The 16,118-nt window shown below is 43.9% G+C and overlaps 1 long non-coding RNA gene across 1 annotated transcript; it reads right to left on the bottom strand.

Moving 5' to 3' along the window:
- Nucleotides 1–230: 230 nt before the first annotated feature.
- On the bottom strand, nt 231–10,501 carry LOC149348545 (uncharacterized). Its single transcript, XR_016292267.1, has 4 exons — nt 10,367–10,501; nt 4,454–4,483; nt 1,938–1,964; nt 231–258 (listed from the first exon to the last, which is right to left on the bottom strand). It is a non-coding gene; the product is annotated as an uncharacterized LOC149348545 (long non-coding RNA).
- Between the last annotated feature and the right edge of the window lie 5,617 nt (nt 10,502–16,118).

The raw sequence follows: 16,118 nt of genomic DNA, 5'->3' as shown, positions 1-16,118 counted from the left end.
AAGCCATATTTTCAATAGAGGCGGCCTGCTGCGGCCGTTTTATTGCATAGCCAATAAACCATTTAAAGCTTTGCCAGTGAAGTGTTCAAGTTAGCTTTACTGGGGACTTTTTATGCTTGTTTTTCGGCGATTGGGTTTTAGGGACTGTTCGCAGCAGAAGATAAGATTATTTGTGTAAGGTTACCTGCAGCTCGCCGAAATTTTCAACTAGACGGTTGACCTTGCACTTACCGTGTTCTCTCGGTTTAGGCGTGGTTGCTGAAGTGACAAAAATAAAAAAATATATTATGGTTGTTGCACTTCGCGGCCCGCCCCTGAAGAAACATCACAAGCATTCGCAGTTGGTTAACAGGAAGGAGGCCGATTATTTCTGAATGAACAATGTGTCAAAGTCGTATTAGTGTTAAACTTCCATGCCATAGCAAGTTTGTTGAAAGCTTCAAGGTATGACTCCTTCGAGTTAATGCATCCTATCATTCGCACGCGCAATGATGTACTGCAGAATATGAACAGACCAGAAACGGTCCTTCTTGTGCCTAGAATAAACGGGTCAAAAGCTATTATTATTTTTTAGTCTATATATTTTGTATATTTCTCCCATCGCATTAGGCTAAGCAAGCTGAAAGCTGCATGCATTTTTGCAAAAATGTATATGCTTGACGACTCGCTTGCACAGCCACAAAATGCTAAGATGCAATACCAGTTGTTTTTTCTTGCCATGTCTGAGTGTCTCACACCCAAGGCTTTCAGCAAATAAGAGCTCCTTACACTCATTTGCAGCGTGCGTCAAAGAGAATTGGTATTATTTTATTCTGCCACATCACCGCTGGCGCTGGTTGGCGCAAGTGCTATATGCTGCAGTCATTAATTACCCGATACATTGAAACAGCGTCCGTTATTGATATCAACCAAAAACATGGCCTCTAACCGCTTACAACTCATGCTTCGCAAGAACGATTCGGTGCTGCAAACTAAATCTGGTCCGTTTTCAAATGTTGCGAGTATAGAGTTAGACAATATGTGCCTGCGAGACAGGCGTCTTGCCCCCTGTCTGAGAATTCCACCTTTTTTAAATTGCATGCATTTTATAATGAATAACAAACAATTTACTGCTTTATGCAACCCAACACACCCTTTACATTGCAATTATAAGCGTCTAATGAATTATTTCCATGAGCCATCATAGTCTCGTTGACTTTTTTCTGCTTACTGCAGCCGGTATCCGTCAGTGCATGGGATTAAAAGTGTGCCCTTTTAAATATAGTTCCTCTATTTCATTTTTGTTTATCATAAAGATATTGAACAAAGGGGTCCACTCTCAGGTTTTTATCTGTATATAATTTTACCGTAGTGCCTCGGAAGCTAAAAAAGGGCCGATTTAACGAGGAAGACTACGCCAATGCCAGGAGAGAACCATTAATCATTTTCGAGCGGTACCACTGAGCCAATCAGTCCTTTGTAACTGCGATAGACACAAAGTACACGACCGGTTAAGTGATTAATATAGTTCTTATTCTGCATTTGCACTTAAGCTGTAGTTTGAAACAAAATTCCTTGGTCGGCACGCATGTTTGCGTGCATAGGAAATGAGCGAATGAAATTCACGTTGGATAAATGATCCATGAGAGCAGAACTATTCTACAGCATTTTAATTAGCACTGTGTAGGTGTTTTTAAAAGCGATAACAATCTAGAACCATGCTGAATATCATTACACAAATTACGTGAACCTGATATTTAAGAGTGGCCATGCTTACACTTCATTCTTTTTGGCTTTACAGGTCAGGCTGAGAGCAAGCGCTACGCCAGAAAATTGTCGCATCTCTCTCATGTTATCAATAGGCACAGAGCCAGCAAATTCGGGAATTAGCACAGGCCCATTTTCTCTCACTCGCGCGTGTTCTATTCAAACACGAAATAAACTAATCTTAAACTTACGTTCAGGTTCACCGCATCCGGGCGCAGCTGTCATCAAAGGAAAAATAAGGATTAAGCATCAAGCAAAGTTGGTTTCATTTACCCTGTTGAGCTAGCGTATATGTTTACAAATTACTCAAGAATGTAGAAATCTTAATTATGGGTTAATATCAGCAAAAAGAAACGAAGTCAAAGTCGCCCTCTAGTAGAGTTCTATTCACTAAAAGAAATTGAGACATCATGTGTGCGTACACGTTGCTGTTTTTTAGGTATCACTGTCATGGCCTGCTTCATAATTGTGTTGCACTGAATTGCAAGCCCTATATCGGCCAAGCAACCTCAGCCCAGGTCCTCGAAATAGTTGAGTATTTACCATGGCACCTAACTCGCTGCTGCATTTGCAGTCATGATCCAAGCAATGCAGAGTTGCAATGACACGGTTTCGACACAATTACGCAGTATTATTTCGCGCTAGATAAGCTTCTCGTCTACGATTTTCTAGTGTCGGCTGTAGTTCTGAGTTGCAGGACAGAAAGTAGTTCCTGTGTTTAGATAAGGCGTGAATGGATTCAGGAAGCACAGTGGTTGTTTTCAATTCTGCCTGCTCCTGTAAGTGGCCGTAGATGTGCACATTTCACATCAGTTGTCAGACGCTGGCCACACTACTAGCAATCATGAAGGATAAACTTGGTACTAATTGAGTGCCAGTATTTACTTTCATTTATGCTTTCTTTTAAGAGCCAAATAATTGAAACCTGCTAATAGTGCTTAAAATATTGCATTCAGCTGACGGGAGCAACAAATTCCCTGCTAATATGGCCGAATTTAATCAATAAATAAACTCTAAGTCGCCACACTAAAAACATGCAGAAATTATATCATTGCCGGTGACTTAATTTTAGACCTAGCTTCTCTTTGTTTTATTGGTAGTGGTGGTTTATTAATTTAGCACTATAGGCTAAGCATGCAATCTCAATAGGCGGCTCCGGTAGGAATGACCGTGTTTGCCGCCATCAAGAAACCAAAATTGAATCGTTGAAATATGAAATGCAAAATACGCCCACGATTTTAGCTCCTTTATTTATTGTCATGCGCACGCTCTTCAAACCTATGTCGATAAAACGACAAACAGAAAGCTATGTATTATTATTCCTATTCAGTTCTAAGAAATCAAATTGCTATTTCGTTATCAAATTTAGTTATTTCGGACAGAGTCTGAAAAGAACCGTTGTTGTCGTGAGCACGATCCAGCATGCTTTCTGGAGAAGTTTTAATATAACTTTCTTTTCAATTCCATTCCACTGTTTTTCTGCTCTTCTTCTGGAAGCGCAGCAGTAGCCCGCCTACAGATTTTGTTGGTTAAAGCTGAGCCATGGTAAGCGGGTAGTGCTGCTTTGGTCTATCACCAAGAATTTCATTAAAAAAAAGAGTAGAATGCTATGGCACTGAAATTAGTATTACATGCCAAACGTGAACTTGGCGCAATAAATTCACTGCTGCAACGCAGAGTTCATCTCAAGATATATGTTCACTTCTGCCCTGAACTGTGGCAGAGGGTATAGGAGAATGCTCATAATGTGAAAACTTAGTAGAGGTGAAAATTAAATTATTGTTACACTTTTAAATAACGACTGTGACAATGTGTCTTCTTTTTAAGAGTGAATGATAGTATAATTTAACTGATAATGTAGAAAAGCGTGTGGCATAGGTGAATTCTTCTGGCTCCTTTTCGCCAAGAAAGTTAAGAGAAAGATAGTGGGCGTAAAGTGTTCGTGTCATTGCTACTACAATAAATGAAAATTATTCTCCATAACTGCGCATGTGCTGCGCTGTACTGTGACATGAAACAAAAGGCAACACGAAAACGGCGCTAGGCCTAGAAATCGCACGTTCTGTGAGCGTGGCTTCAGACACCGCACCCTGAACAGTATCGACTGGTGAGAACGAAGCCGGCATTATCTCGCTCGTTTACAAAACGCACAGACATGCGGACCAGCCTCTATGCGAAAAACTATCCTCACGAGACTACCGGAAGAACCAGGAAGTAATTTAACGAAAAACCATGTTCTCGGCTGTTAAGTAGGTGCTTCCGGCCGAGTAGGCATGAACCGTGGTTCCCCTAGGATCCTTGCTCTTGATGATCTCTGCAGAAATATTGAGCTTCTTCATATATCTCAAATGAAAACAAAAAAGTTGTTTACAAGGCTACCAAAAAAACATGGTTCGATGTCACAGCAAAAAAAACTTCAAGTAACAATGTAGACACAACCCCAAGTAACAAGTAGAATCAGGTAGAATCAGCACTTTCCAAATGACACCGTCAGTTCCGTGTTTTAGTGCTCTGCCAGAAACTATACCTTGGCCCATAGTTTTTCCTCATATGGATGTAACATTAGGGACATAAACGTCCCGTTATTGGTACTGACGTATCTTGCTAACGTCAGCCTATGATGCGGAGGAAAATATACGTTTTTGTTTTCACCGCGAGGCCAGTAGAACAATGAGTAATGAGATGCAAGGAATAGCTGGAAACTCACCGCCGGGAGCCTCTTTTGCTGCTGTGGCCACTAGAATTAAGAAAAAATAAAATGTTTCAATTCATTACTCTTCTTACGGTAGTGTACTTTCCGAAACAAAATAGTGTTACTTGCATATTTCTGAATGTGTTCCGGCTTGTATAAAATTCAGCCACACCAAAGAGGCAAAAAACTTGCTTTTTATGTTGTGTCATAACTGCAGCGCAGAAACGCGTTCACATAGCGAAGAAAGACGCAACACACGGAAGAACTCCGTCAAGCACAAAACATTGCGAGAATAACTGACAAAATAAACATAACCTCATCAATAGCCCCAAGCATGATTTGGACATGTGCCGGCACGAAGAGAGCAGCTTCCTTTTCTGAAGCCTTAGACAGCACGTCAGTTTTGTTTTTGTTTTATCGGCTGGCCAAGCAGTGCTGCATCTCGAGCAAAATATTGGAACTGGCGACATCTCAAGCTGCGCCTTGAAAACCTTATTCCTCATCTTTCAGTCGTTCGTTGTGCGCTTCTAAATGCTCCTTTCCAGGTTTCACCTGTGTCGGTGAAATCTAGCTGGTTCAGTCCAGATGAAGATAATGTCGCATATGTCGTCAACGGCGGCTTTGTGTGACAAGAGATGAAAGCGAGAAAGCGACCCAACGGCGGGTTTAGGCCCATGCAGAGCAGACTAGTTCTGAGGTACGTTAACCCTTTAAAGGCGCTCTGAAAGGGGCCCTGTAAAGTTTCCGAATGCTGGGGATATTAAAGCACGCTGCTTTATGAATATCGTGAAAGCACCGCAGCATCCTGTCGGACGAGTACAACCCGCCGCCGGCGGTATTGGGTTTCTGGGTTTATAGAGGCTTTTCACGTCCCAAAGCAACTTAGGCTATGAGGGACGCCTTAGTGGAGGCCTCTGGAAATTTCGACAACCTGGAATTCTTTAACGTCACTGACATAGCACAGTACACGGGCCTTTAGAATTTGATAGCCGAGGCCAGGATCAATCCAGAGTTGGCCATATTGATGCAACCTTCCATGGCGAGTACAGCTCCGGATTGATGCCAAAAGGACTAAACAGCGAAAGCAACAATGGTCCCTGAGCGTCTGCCTATATCGATAACTGACTGAACTCGGTGCGATAGAAAAGCACCAGAAGTGGCGGAAAAGGACGACCAGCGTGCAGTTTAGAAATTAAAAGGGGTTGATTACGGAGTCTTCTATAGCCGCGACAGTAGCCAGAGATATCATGCGCTGCCTAGCTCGGAAAGCTCTACCGCGGGGACATGGGGCACGTGCAGTAGCCAATACACCAGACCAATACTTGTGTTGAGGTGCCGCCATCTATGAGCCGTATTAGAATGCACTACGCCCTTCGAGTGATGCATTTCATGGTTGAACCTACTCTCGACGACAAGATAGCTCACACAGGCTTCAGGAGAAACATGTGAGGTGTGATATGTGTGCTCTTATTTTAATGCATCACCACATGATTGCAAATATCCTTTTTGTTAATGCTGTGGCTGAGACACCCGCTCGAAACCCATGAATGTTTACGGTACTGCACGTCACCTGCCCTTGAGTTGCGTGTTGAATCCATTTTAGCAAGCAGCTATAAGTGACGTTCCAAACTATTAAACAGAAATATTTCTTTGAAAATCTAGGAAATACACGTCTGTGGATTTAGTGCATATCAAGTGTACTGCGAAGGGGACATAACTTGAGCAATAGAGTGCAATAAAAGACCATTACTTATATAAAGTTACAATCAACCATTTAATGTTCATAGTGCACGACTCTATATCGCAAAATTGAAGGCCTTCAACATAAAATGCCAGCCTAACCTCATAAAAGACATGAATCAGCATTGGTGGAGAGAGGGTGTGGTAGATGGTCCTTGGCGATCACAAAATGAACAAGGGAGGGGAAAACCTCAGGTTGCTTGAGCCAGGGCCTTCCTCCTCGGAGCGAAGGCCCTACTTAATTCCTGCCAATGATGAACGCTTTGCCCAGACGAAGACAAGTCCCCTTGTCGAAACGTTGGCTCAAGCAACGTGATGAATCAGCATTGTAATTCTAAATATCGAACGCGAAAATATGGTCTGAGTAGAATCCCAAGTTAGGCGGGAAGGTTAACCGGTAGATGAAACCAGTTCGCAACCCTCCTGCTTATTCTTTTCTTTCCCTTTTTTTCCTCACATTTATATCCCGTCATCCCTTTCCCCCAGTACAGGGCAGCTACAAGGTCAAGCTTCTCAAACAGTCGGTGAGCTCGTTAGACTTTGTGAAGTACGGATTTCGCACTGAAGTTGTTTTTGCAGTGTTGATCAATCATATTTCCACGGAGTAGATGATTACGAAGCTGGCAGTAGCGTGCAAGCAGCGGTGGCTCTAGGCTAGCAGCCTTGAAATCATCTCATCGCCATCCATCATCACGTCCCATTCTTCGGCTCGACGCCACGTAAGATTTTATGGAGAATCTGAGTGCCCTGATCATCCCTGCCTCGTTGCTTAGTAGCCTGTCGTCTGCCCAGGCCTTCAGTGGACTGGTCGTGGTTCGCACCTCCTGGCTCTGCCTCAGGCTGATACAGGTGACCCGACCTAGCCGCTCTCCTCCGCTACGCTATTCAGCCCTGACCAGACGACACTACGACATGACGACTCCACCCCACTGGTCTAAGTCCGCCGCCGTGTGAACCCCGCCACCGCCCATCTGTAAAATTATGGGGGCACTTTGGCAGCCTGAAGTGCGCTAGGCGAATGCATTTGTCGCGCTACTTCGACTGCCAATGACTGCCTATATTTGTTACGGCTGCACCGCTTTCGAGCACTCCAATACTCCTCCTGCACTAGCTGCCGCACACCGAGTGACGACGGGGCCGCGCCCACAGCTCCACCTGTCGACGAAGATGACGTCACCTTTTGGCAGCTGCGCTCGTCGATGAGTCACCCCAGGCGCTGGATGTAACGCCAGACGGACGGACGGAAGAGTGAGCTATTAAATAATTTCGTCTTGAAAAAAATATCGTGGCTGTGGAGTTTTCGAGGGCCAGGTTTCATCCGCTCATCTCTTTTATTGCGGCGGCAAATGTTCACCTTCTTCTCTTCAGTGTTCAGCCATTCTGTCAGGCTAATTTTCAAGTCCTCCCTCTCATCTTCAGAGCAAGTCTACAAATGGAATCACTTCAGCGCTTGGTGACATTGTCGGAGCTAAGGCGAGGAAGAACCAGCTCCGACAGCGTTGAGGCTCGAACTTCTTTTAAATTGCGCTGCTCGGGCTGCGGTGGTCTAGCCCAACTTCCCCCTTCTTGTCCGGCGCCGCGTGCCATGACCTGCGAGCCGAGCGCGGCGCGAGAGATGCTACAGGGCTCCCCCCCCCCACCCCCCCTCTCCTCCCGTGGAGCGGAAGCCACAAGATCCAGCGGATGTGCTTGGAGGAAGGTGCACAGGATGGTGGCGCAGCCGAAGCGAAAGGAGATTTAGTGGAGGGCCGACGGACAGAGAAGGGGCATGGTTGGCTGGTTTGAGTTGGTCAGCAGCCACGACGTCTTCACGGCCGTTGACATCTAATGCGAAGGTCCTCTGCGCACAATGGAGGACGCGGAACGGTCCATTGTAGGCCGGCATGAGGGGTGGACGGACGCGGTCACGTCGGATGAAGACATGGATGCAGGAGGCCAGGTCCTGGCTGACGAACACGGACTAATGATGACGGGCGGGGGGGGGGGGGGTGACAGGAGTAATGTGGCGAAATGTGTTGCGTAGGTCTCGCATGTAGGTGGAAGCGTCATGGATTAACGGAGGGGAGGAAGGAGAGAAGAATTCCCCTGGGAGACGCAGGAGAACACCGCAGACTAGCACAATGTAAAAACACAATGTAAAAACAGGCCATAACTCAAGGACAAAACAAAGTTCTTCTGGGTCCCGAATTACGACGGAATAAGAGGCAACAAGGTAGCAGATTTGTGTTCTGCACAACATAGTGGCAAGCAAGTCCTCCATCTCCTTTGTTTGCCCGCACCAATAACTTTAAATATTCTTTCTTTCCTCGAACTATAGAAGATTGGAACAACCTACCCCCTCATGTGTTTGTATCCGAAAATGTGCTTTCCGCCATTGAACAAGTACTTGACCGTTAAATATTGTCTGTTGTTTGTTGCGACTTGTTTTATTTTCATGCTCTGTATTTACTGCATCCCTTCTACTGAATTCTGCTGTTGGCGTCGTCTTCTTTTGGTCGTCGGAGTTCTCTGTATGTTTATCCCACTCCTGCTTGGGCCTTAACAGCCTGCAGTATTGTATAAATAAAAAATAAATAAATAAAGAAAATAAATACGCCCTTTAAAGATTGCATGAACTTAGTACATCGCAAACTAAAAAAAAATGGCAGTCCGCTGGAAACAACAAAGCAAACAACAACAAGCCTGTTTTACGTGAATGGAAATCCTGCATACAGCAGGAACGCTTCAAAGAAGTGTTTCTCGCCGGTCATCGCATAGGGCACGCACATCTTGCAGATAACTTCATTCTTACAAATCAGGACAATATCCCATGTGAATTATGTGGAGATGAGCTATCGGTAAACCATGGGTTATTTTCATGCAAAAAACCGGACACCCTGAGGAAAAAGCTTTTTGCCCTGTTTTACAATCAACACATACGATTGCATCCAACACTGCCCTTAAGTGAATATGGTGTTGCTGGTTTGCCCTGTATTTTTGGGTTTTTCAAAATAAGTAAATGTGTTAAATAAAATGTAGATTGGACAACTTCAGTCAGATAAATACCAAACCCTTTTAACCTCGTCTTTGGTCCATAATAGCATCAGATGCTTTTGTGCTATAAAACAACACAACACAATGTCAGTGCCATTTTTATAGTTAATGATCGGGACGGCAGCGTGCTTACAATCGGATAAACCCACATAGTAGTATATGATGCTGCGGGCAGTTTCGCGGGAGGGAGCGGCGGATATAGTGACACTAAGTCTTTGAAAATAGGCCACACGGGATGGCATAGGAAATTCAGAACTCCTGCCGTAAACCACAATGGTAAGTATGAAGATCAAAACTCGCTGATCCTAGTAATTCAAACAACTTAGCTACATATGTCTGGAACTGTAGCTTTCTACCCCCTGTTGAAACGTTCAGTGAACACAGTAGTGGTGAAACAAGCTGGTAGCTGCAATTGCTATCGCTTGAATTGCCTATAAACAAAAACAGCTATCCAAACCACATTCCTTCTACCTCTTCATTCCCACGCCCATTTGCGTATTCCGACAGCACAGACGTAGCGGTATGGCAGTGTGACTCCTGAAGACTTGCACTTAAGCGAAAGGGTCTATTTGAGCCTGTAGCGATTTGTACTTCGTGGTCTAAGTGCTGGCTTTCATGGCACAGTGGACATCGGTCGAGCCACCAAAAATATTTGTACACTTCGCATTCCGCTTGAGTAAAGTACTGAACTGTTTAGTTGCCGAGTGGTAAGTTTCTAAAGCAACAGAAGCAAAGCATGAAATTTATTAGTGCATAAACTCTAATCTCATGCGTACCAACCATGAGCTAAATCATCCGTTCTCTCTTTCATTCTTTGCCCGCAGCTCGCCTAGCGCGAGCGCTCCGCCCTGCGGCACTGTCCTCTCATCGCCATCTTCTACGTAGTACAAATCCGTGCTTTCGCACTGATTGGAATGCAGTGGACATTGTGTGTAGTTTTCTCTTTCATTTCTATCAACCGATATGCTTTTGTGCAGTGCCCAGACATTTGTGCGGACTTAACAATTTATCTTTTAAAATGTGCTGAAATTTTGCCGCAGGCGATTTTTTTAATGCCGTTCAATTTCGCAGCCCTTCACACTTTTCTATTACAATAAGATTTAATGCAGAGTGCCAGAATTAACTTTTTCAAATATTTCGTGACATATAACTTACCAGCGAGAATAGCGAGGGCGAAAATCCACCAGAACGCCATGCCTCCTCCCAATGCAGTCCTCTGGCCTTAGAAGCTATGTGCGATGTCTCGGACTACCATGCTTCATTTTTAAGTGGGCTTCAATTTTATTTCATTTTTCGTTTGCTCAGACTTGACTCCTAATGTCGCTTCCCTTTTGACCTTTGAGCATGTCTCTCGGTGCTACGTGGCTCGGCGATTGTGCAGAGTGTTTTTAAAAACGAGAAAAGCAAAAATAAAAAGCTATTTCTTCAACTTCAAGTGGTACATTCCTTTTTTATTTTTGACAATCTAGACGTTGCAGCTGCAAAAGCCCCCTATAAACTGCTCACCCCTTCGCGAGGGTTAAATTTCATGTTCAAAGCACTGTTTTCTGCGCTTCTGCGAAAGGTCTGGTATTTTGTACGTCAGTGGGCCGAAATCACTGCTATAAATCTTTCTCAAGTTGGTTCGTTGTTGTCCGTTTTGTAGTTCTACAAAGGTCGGGGCTTCTAAAACTGAGAAAGAAATAAAAACTAATCATGCCATACGACGCTCTAAGTATTGACAAAGAAATGCACTAAAATGGCTGACAGAGATCTCACATGACTGCGGAAATCAAAACAACATGGTTTTCACAACATCCGCTCTCTTAAAGTCTGTCCATTAAGCATGCAAACACTATTTAGCACCACCATGAATTCTGTTCAAAGTATATTATTTATAGCCTTCAAGTCGCCTTAAGTTGATATACGAGCTTTCCCCCAGCTCTACTATCGATCACTTCCACCTAGAAAAGAAGAGTACAAGATACATTATCATTCTGACGGCGCTCAGTGCAGAACAAAGGCCTTTGCCTTATTATTTTCTTCGCAAACGTGAGTGTACTGCCCCCACGGAAAAGGGGATAGTTAAAAATGATTCGGCCGACGTTTTATTACTTTCTATTTTAGTTAATTAAACCCAGTACGAACTATCTGGTTGATAAGACGTCAGAATGCTACGTTGTCAGCCATACAAGTATAGTAATTCAGTCACAATTGTCTTACTAACCACTATTGCTTGGTTGGGTGCGTCCGACAACATAACATTTCGTCACAAGACAGCGGATGGCAACGGCAGTTCTAGCAAGCTTAAGGAATCTTCTGGTCTGCACAATAACTGATGTTGCGCTTCGGCATTTAAGTGTAGCGCACGTCGTCTTCCTACTCTATAGCACAGGGTAGCGCAATCGAAGCCCGGTCGCTGTGACCGTGTTTATTAATGCGAAATGCAAGAATACGCTCCTGCGGTGTGCGGTATCAGTGTATGTTCAAGAGACGCATGCAGTCATAATTAAGCCAGAGCCTTCGTCTACGGTTTCTCTCAAAGCCCAAATCCAGCTTCGGCACGTTAAAAAAGGTATTCTAGTCAATTCAACCTCCATCGAGACCTTATGTAATGTACTTTGTATTTTATTTTATTGAGAATCATAGGTAATCTTAAACACGTTAACGGTACTTAGGCTGCAGTTCGTCTGCATGCTGAATGCAAACGTCTCGCTGCTGTTATTTTATTTTCTTAGAATTTGAACAGCGCGATATTTTTAGACGAATACACAGAACGACATGACAGGGCGGGCGCGGGCAATTCATGTCTTTTCATGCCATGTCATGTGTTTCTGTGTATTCGTCTAAAAATGTAGCGCTGTTTAAATCTCAAGAAAAGAAAATGCATCACCAACTAGCCCCGCAGTGTATTATTAAGCTGCTCTTAACCTCGGATGTTTTTATATTAATCCCCTCGAATATTCTGTATTCCTGGGCAACCACGACATGTGGCATTTCAAAGCATCTTTTGATAAGCAGATTCCAAAACGCGCTTGTTTCACAGATTGTTATCAGAAGGACGTGTAACGTGAAATCCTCGAGAACGGATAAAAGTTCTGTTGGATGAATTTTTTCACCAAATTGTAAGAAGCGATTTTGGCACGGCATGTAGGCTGAATTGCTCTGCACTAATTTGTACATTTTTTTGTGTGCTGCTATTGCAAAAAGGCAATTCGTCTTATTGATTTCGACTAGGATGTAATAAACGCTCCTTTGTTCCCTGACCCGCTTGCACGCTTCCTCTTGAAGTCGCACACCTATCATTTTTCTTTCCATAGCTAGCAGTGGTGCCTTCAATTTGCTGAGCTGTTCGCGATTTCTCCGATGCCTTCCTCAACAGCTGAGATCTTGGGAATGTTTTACTGCACCTACGAACATACCAACGAACTTCTGATAAAGAATTCCCTTTCATTGACCTCGCTCAGACAGAATGTTTCGAAGGAGACAGCCCGTTTTCTCCCTTCTGGCATCTTAATGCTATGATGTCGGCCCTCTGCTTTCTTTGTAGTTCACTGCTCCCGACTATGACGCACAAAAGAACCTTTCGGCCTAACATCATATTCTGTTTCTTCCGAGGCGACGTCCGAAGGACATTGCAAAACGCTGCTGGAAAGAATGAGAATTTTAAGCGCGGCACTTCCCACGTCGTACTTTTCGAAACCTCTTCTCTATTGTTTTGTTTTTTTACTCTCAACGCTATTTCTCCGCTTTTCTTCCAACAACTTTATCTCCTACCTTTTTTTTCTTTGCAATTGCGCACATTAATTTTTATCAGCGCACATAGGGTTTGTTCCCTGATTAGTTCGTTTTCGTAATATCAAGTGTCACTAATTTGGAAGACCTTTATGTTTTCGTACGCCTTTCCACGGAATATGCAAGAAAGCACTTTCCTCTTTCCAGGACTAGCAATTCCTTAACGAGAATATATAGAGTCTAACTTGCCGGCTGCTCAATTGTGGAGTTCTGTATTCGAGGCAAAGGCCAAACTTTGTGATGTGCGCATTTACTTTTGCTTCCTGCGTTTACAAACATGCTTTAGATTATTTGACGCGTCAGTTGTAGTGCAATCATGACGTCATCATGCTTTCCTTTTATATTCTCTTTCAAGATCTCCTCGCTCCACCGCTGGAGTATGTTTTGTTCTCTGCTTTTTTTAAGGCTAATTGCAACTTAAAATGGCCGAATACAGTCAGCAGGAGCTATAATACTTATCGCAACACGTCAAAGCTGCTGGTGTTGTTCGTCTCGGTCCTAGCTTTAATGTTTTGAAATTTCGCTCTACCGCAAACCTTTGAAAAATCTTGTTGAAAAGCTTGTTCTCAGAGAGCAACCTAGGACGTGACCTAGGTCACGTGAGCAGTAGCGGCGTAAGCACGTTGCGCAGCGCGCAAAAGAGAAGCGTTACAGGTAACAAAGGCTACAATGATGTATGGCTACATACGATTCAAATAAAACAACATTTGGGGATACTGTACTACAAATTAGAAAAAGTCCACAACCAAGAGCTTGTCATCAAGCGTGACAGAGCTGGTGGTGAATAAACACTTAATTTTTCAATAAGTCCAGCTTATTTGCCTGACTGTTTTCAGCTGTTCACTCAATGCTGTTTCCAATCCGAATGTGAAGGTCTCACTGCCCGTTCAAGTGAAGCTACGTTGATGTACAACTCTTCGAACTCGAGCGCGTCTGTGCAGAGTATTCGGGTGCCTTTATTCTTCTGTAACAAACACAACCTCCACTTACTCAAGCGAAAAATAGAGCAATTCTGTATATTACACACAATAGAATCAGCTTGTGGCACGCGGATACAGCGTGGTGGAGGCGGGAAGACGGCTTCCAACTTTCAATTGTTCCTGGGTGTAAATCTTGGCGGCGAAACCGATTTATTATTTTTAATGGCAGTGTTTCGCAATATTCGGGACTGAAATTGTTTCGCGCTGAAATGTTCGAGCGAAAAGGGCGAAACTGTTGAGTCCTGTGCAGCCACAATTGACTGCTAAAAACTTGTTCTTGTCGTTCTAGCCTGCACCGCAACTCCACTCATACTATTCGAATCAAACCCAGCACCATACAATTTACTGCCGCAAGCTGCTGCAGTAAACAAGCTCACTGGCGGCTTCATCAGGACATAAGTTAGACTATAAATGCACGAAATATACACATTTAACTAAACAATAAGTCTATTTATTCAGCACCCAGGAGACAGGCAGAAAGTGAATTTCTTCTCTATAATGATTTGTAAAATATACGTTTAGCAAGCAAGCCAGTAATAGGAAACTGAAGAAATAGGATATTTCTGTGGGCCAACAACATGCTAACAAACAATAGGGGGCATTTGCGGGCCGTGAGTCGGCGTGAGGTGTCATCGGTGCCTTCATCTTCTACGGAGCGTGGTCTGCTTATCACGCTGTTTAAAAATTGCCTTCCATATAAAGACGTCTATGCTCTCTATCTTGAACGGCTATATTTGTGAATAACTAGCGCATGCGCTAACAGTTCGGACAACACGAGGAGATTGGGCAATTCAGAGAGAATTCGGAGATGCGCTCCGCTAAATGAGCGCCTAGACGTTGTAGCAGGTAAGTCCGGCATCACAACATTTATCCCCACGTTTAATAAAGATACGAGCTTAGAAATGACGTTGCATACTTTTTCGTGTTGTTAAAAGCACTGGCCAGCCTTTAACAGACCACCGCCTTCTTAGATGGGGTACCCTTAAACACCTAAGCAGAAGCTACACAAAGAGCTAGGTCTGTTGTGGCGTTATATGCTTCAGCGTCATGTGAACTGTGTACCTTTGCTAATGGTTTAAGCAGCTGTTCATGCACTCAACATGAGTGCGCAAACTCACGCTCATTATCGAGGTGCGTTCACGAGGAGCATACTTATGGTGGAGCCTAAGGTATCGTGCTAATAAGGCAGCTTGGACGTCATAAAAGCACCGTAATTAGAATTTTTGCGGCGACTTAAGGTTCCGTGACGCCTTTGATTAGACAAAGCGCAGTGTCTCACAAAAGCCCTTAGATGAAATGCGCTAGCTGCAGCTAGAGTAAACTTTAAGACCTACAGCATGCGCTCCTCCTACAAGCCAGAAAGACGCACTGACATTTCAGGACAAAAAAAAATTAAATAATTTAAGGCGACACTAAGAAACAACATGCGACACACGCAGCGCTGACTCACGATTTTTTTTTTAATAGACTGAATTCTGCACAGGCCACCAACAGAGCTTGACATATGGAAACTCGAATTTAAAAAGCGGAAAAATGTAGAAGGCCACATGGTCCCCAAACACATCTGCGCATGAAGTTTTGATCGATTTCGCAACGCTATCCAACGACTGATTGACGTCAGCACCGCCCATTTTTGTGCCATTGTAGGCTTCGACGAGCACCTGCTGTCCCTGAGCGAGACGCCTGGACAAGGTGGTCGTATTTCTTAAGCGCGAAATGGAGCCTATACAAAATCCACAACGAACCTCCAAATTTGACGACAACAACTTGCCAGAATATAAAGAAGCGCCCTCTTATGCGTTTGTTAAGGTCCCGTTTGTACATTGCAGCATTTCCCGCAAGGAGGTGTACTGTGTTTCACGACCCCCGCAGCACAAGCAGCATGCTTAGGTTCATAGTTAGCATCACACTTGCCTATTTCTTCGGCGTTCTTTCCAGACAGCTTGTTGGGAATCGAGAACACATTAACAACAAACATAGTTCGTTTTTTTTTCGGGAACTGTGTCCACAACGTTTCCACATTAGGGCCAACGGCGAACTTGTGCTCTATTGTGGTCTTTCGGTCCTTGGATATCGCTATCCCTTCTTTATACTCGCACGGCGCGTTTACAAGTGAGTAGGGAAAACGGTGGTAATCTCGGATCTCTGAACTA

The sequence above is a fragment of the Amblyomma mixtum genome, chromosome 4 (assembly GCF_055824585.1).
Source record: "Amblyomma mixtum isolate Tamu chromosome 4, ASM5582458v1, whole genome shotgun sequence".
NCBI lineage: Eukaryota > Metazoa > Arthropoda > Arachnida > Ixodida > Ixodidae > Amblyomma > Amblyomma mixtum.
The sequence above is the reverse complement of the archived record's forward strand: the minus strand, read 5'-3'. Positions and strand labels throughout refer to the sequence as shown.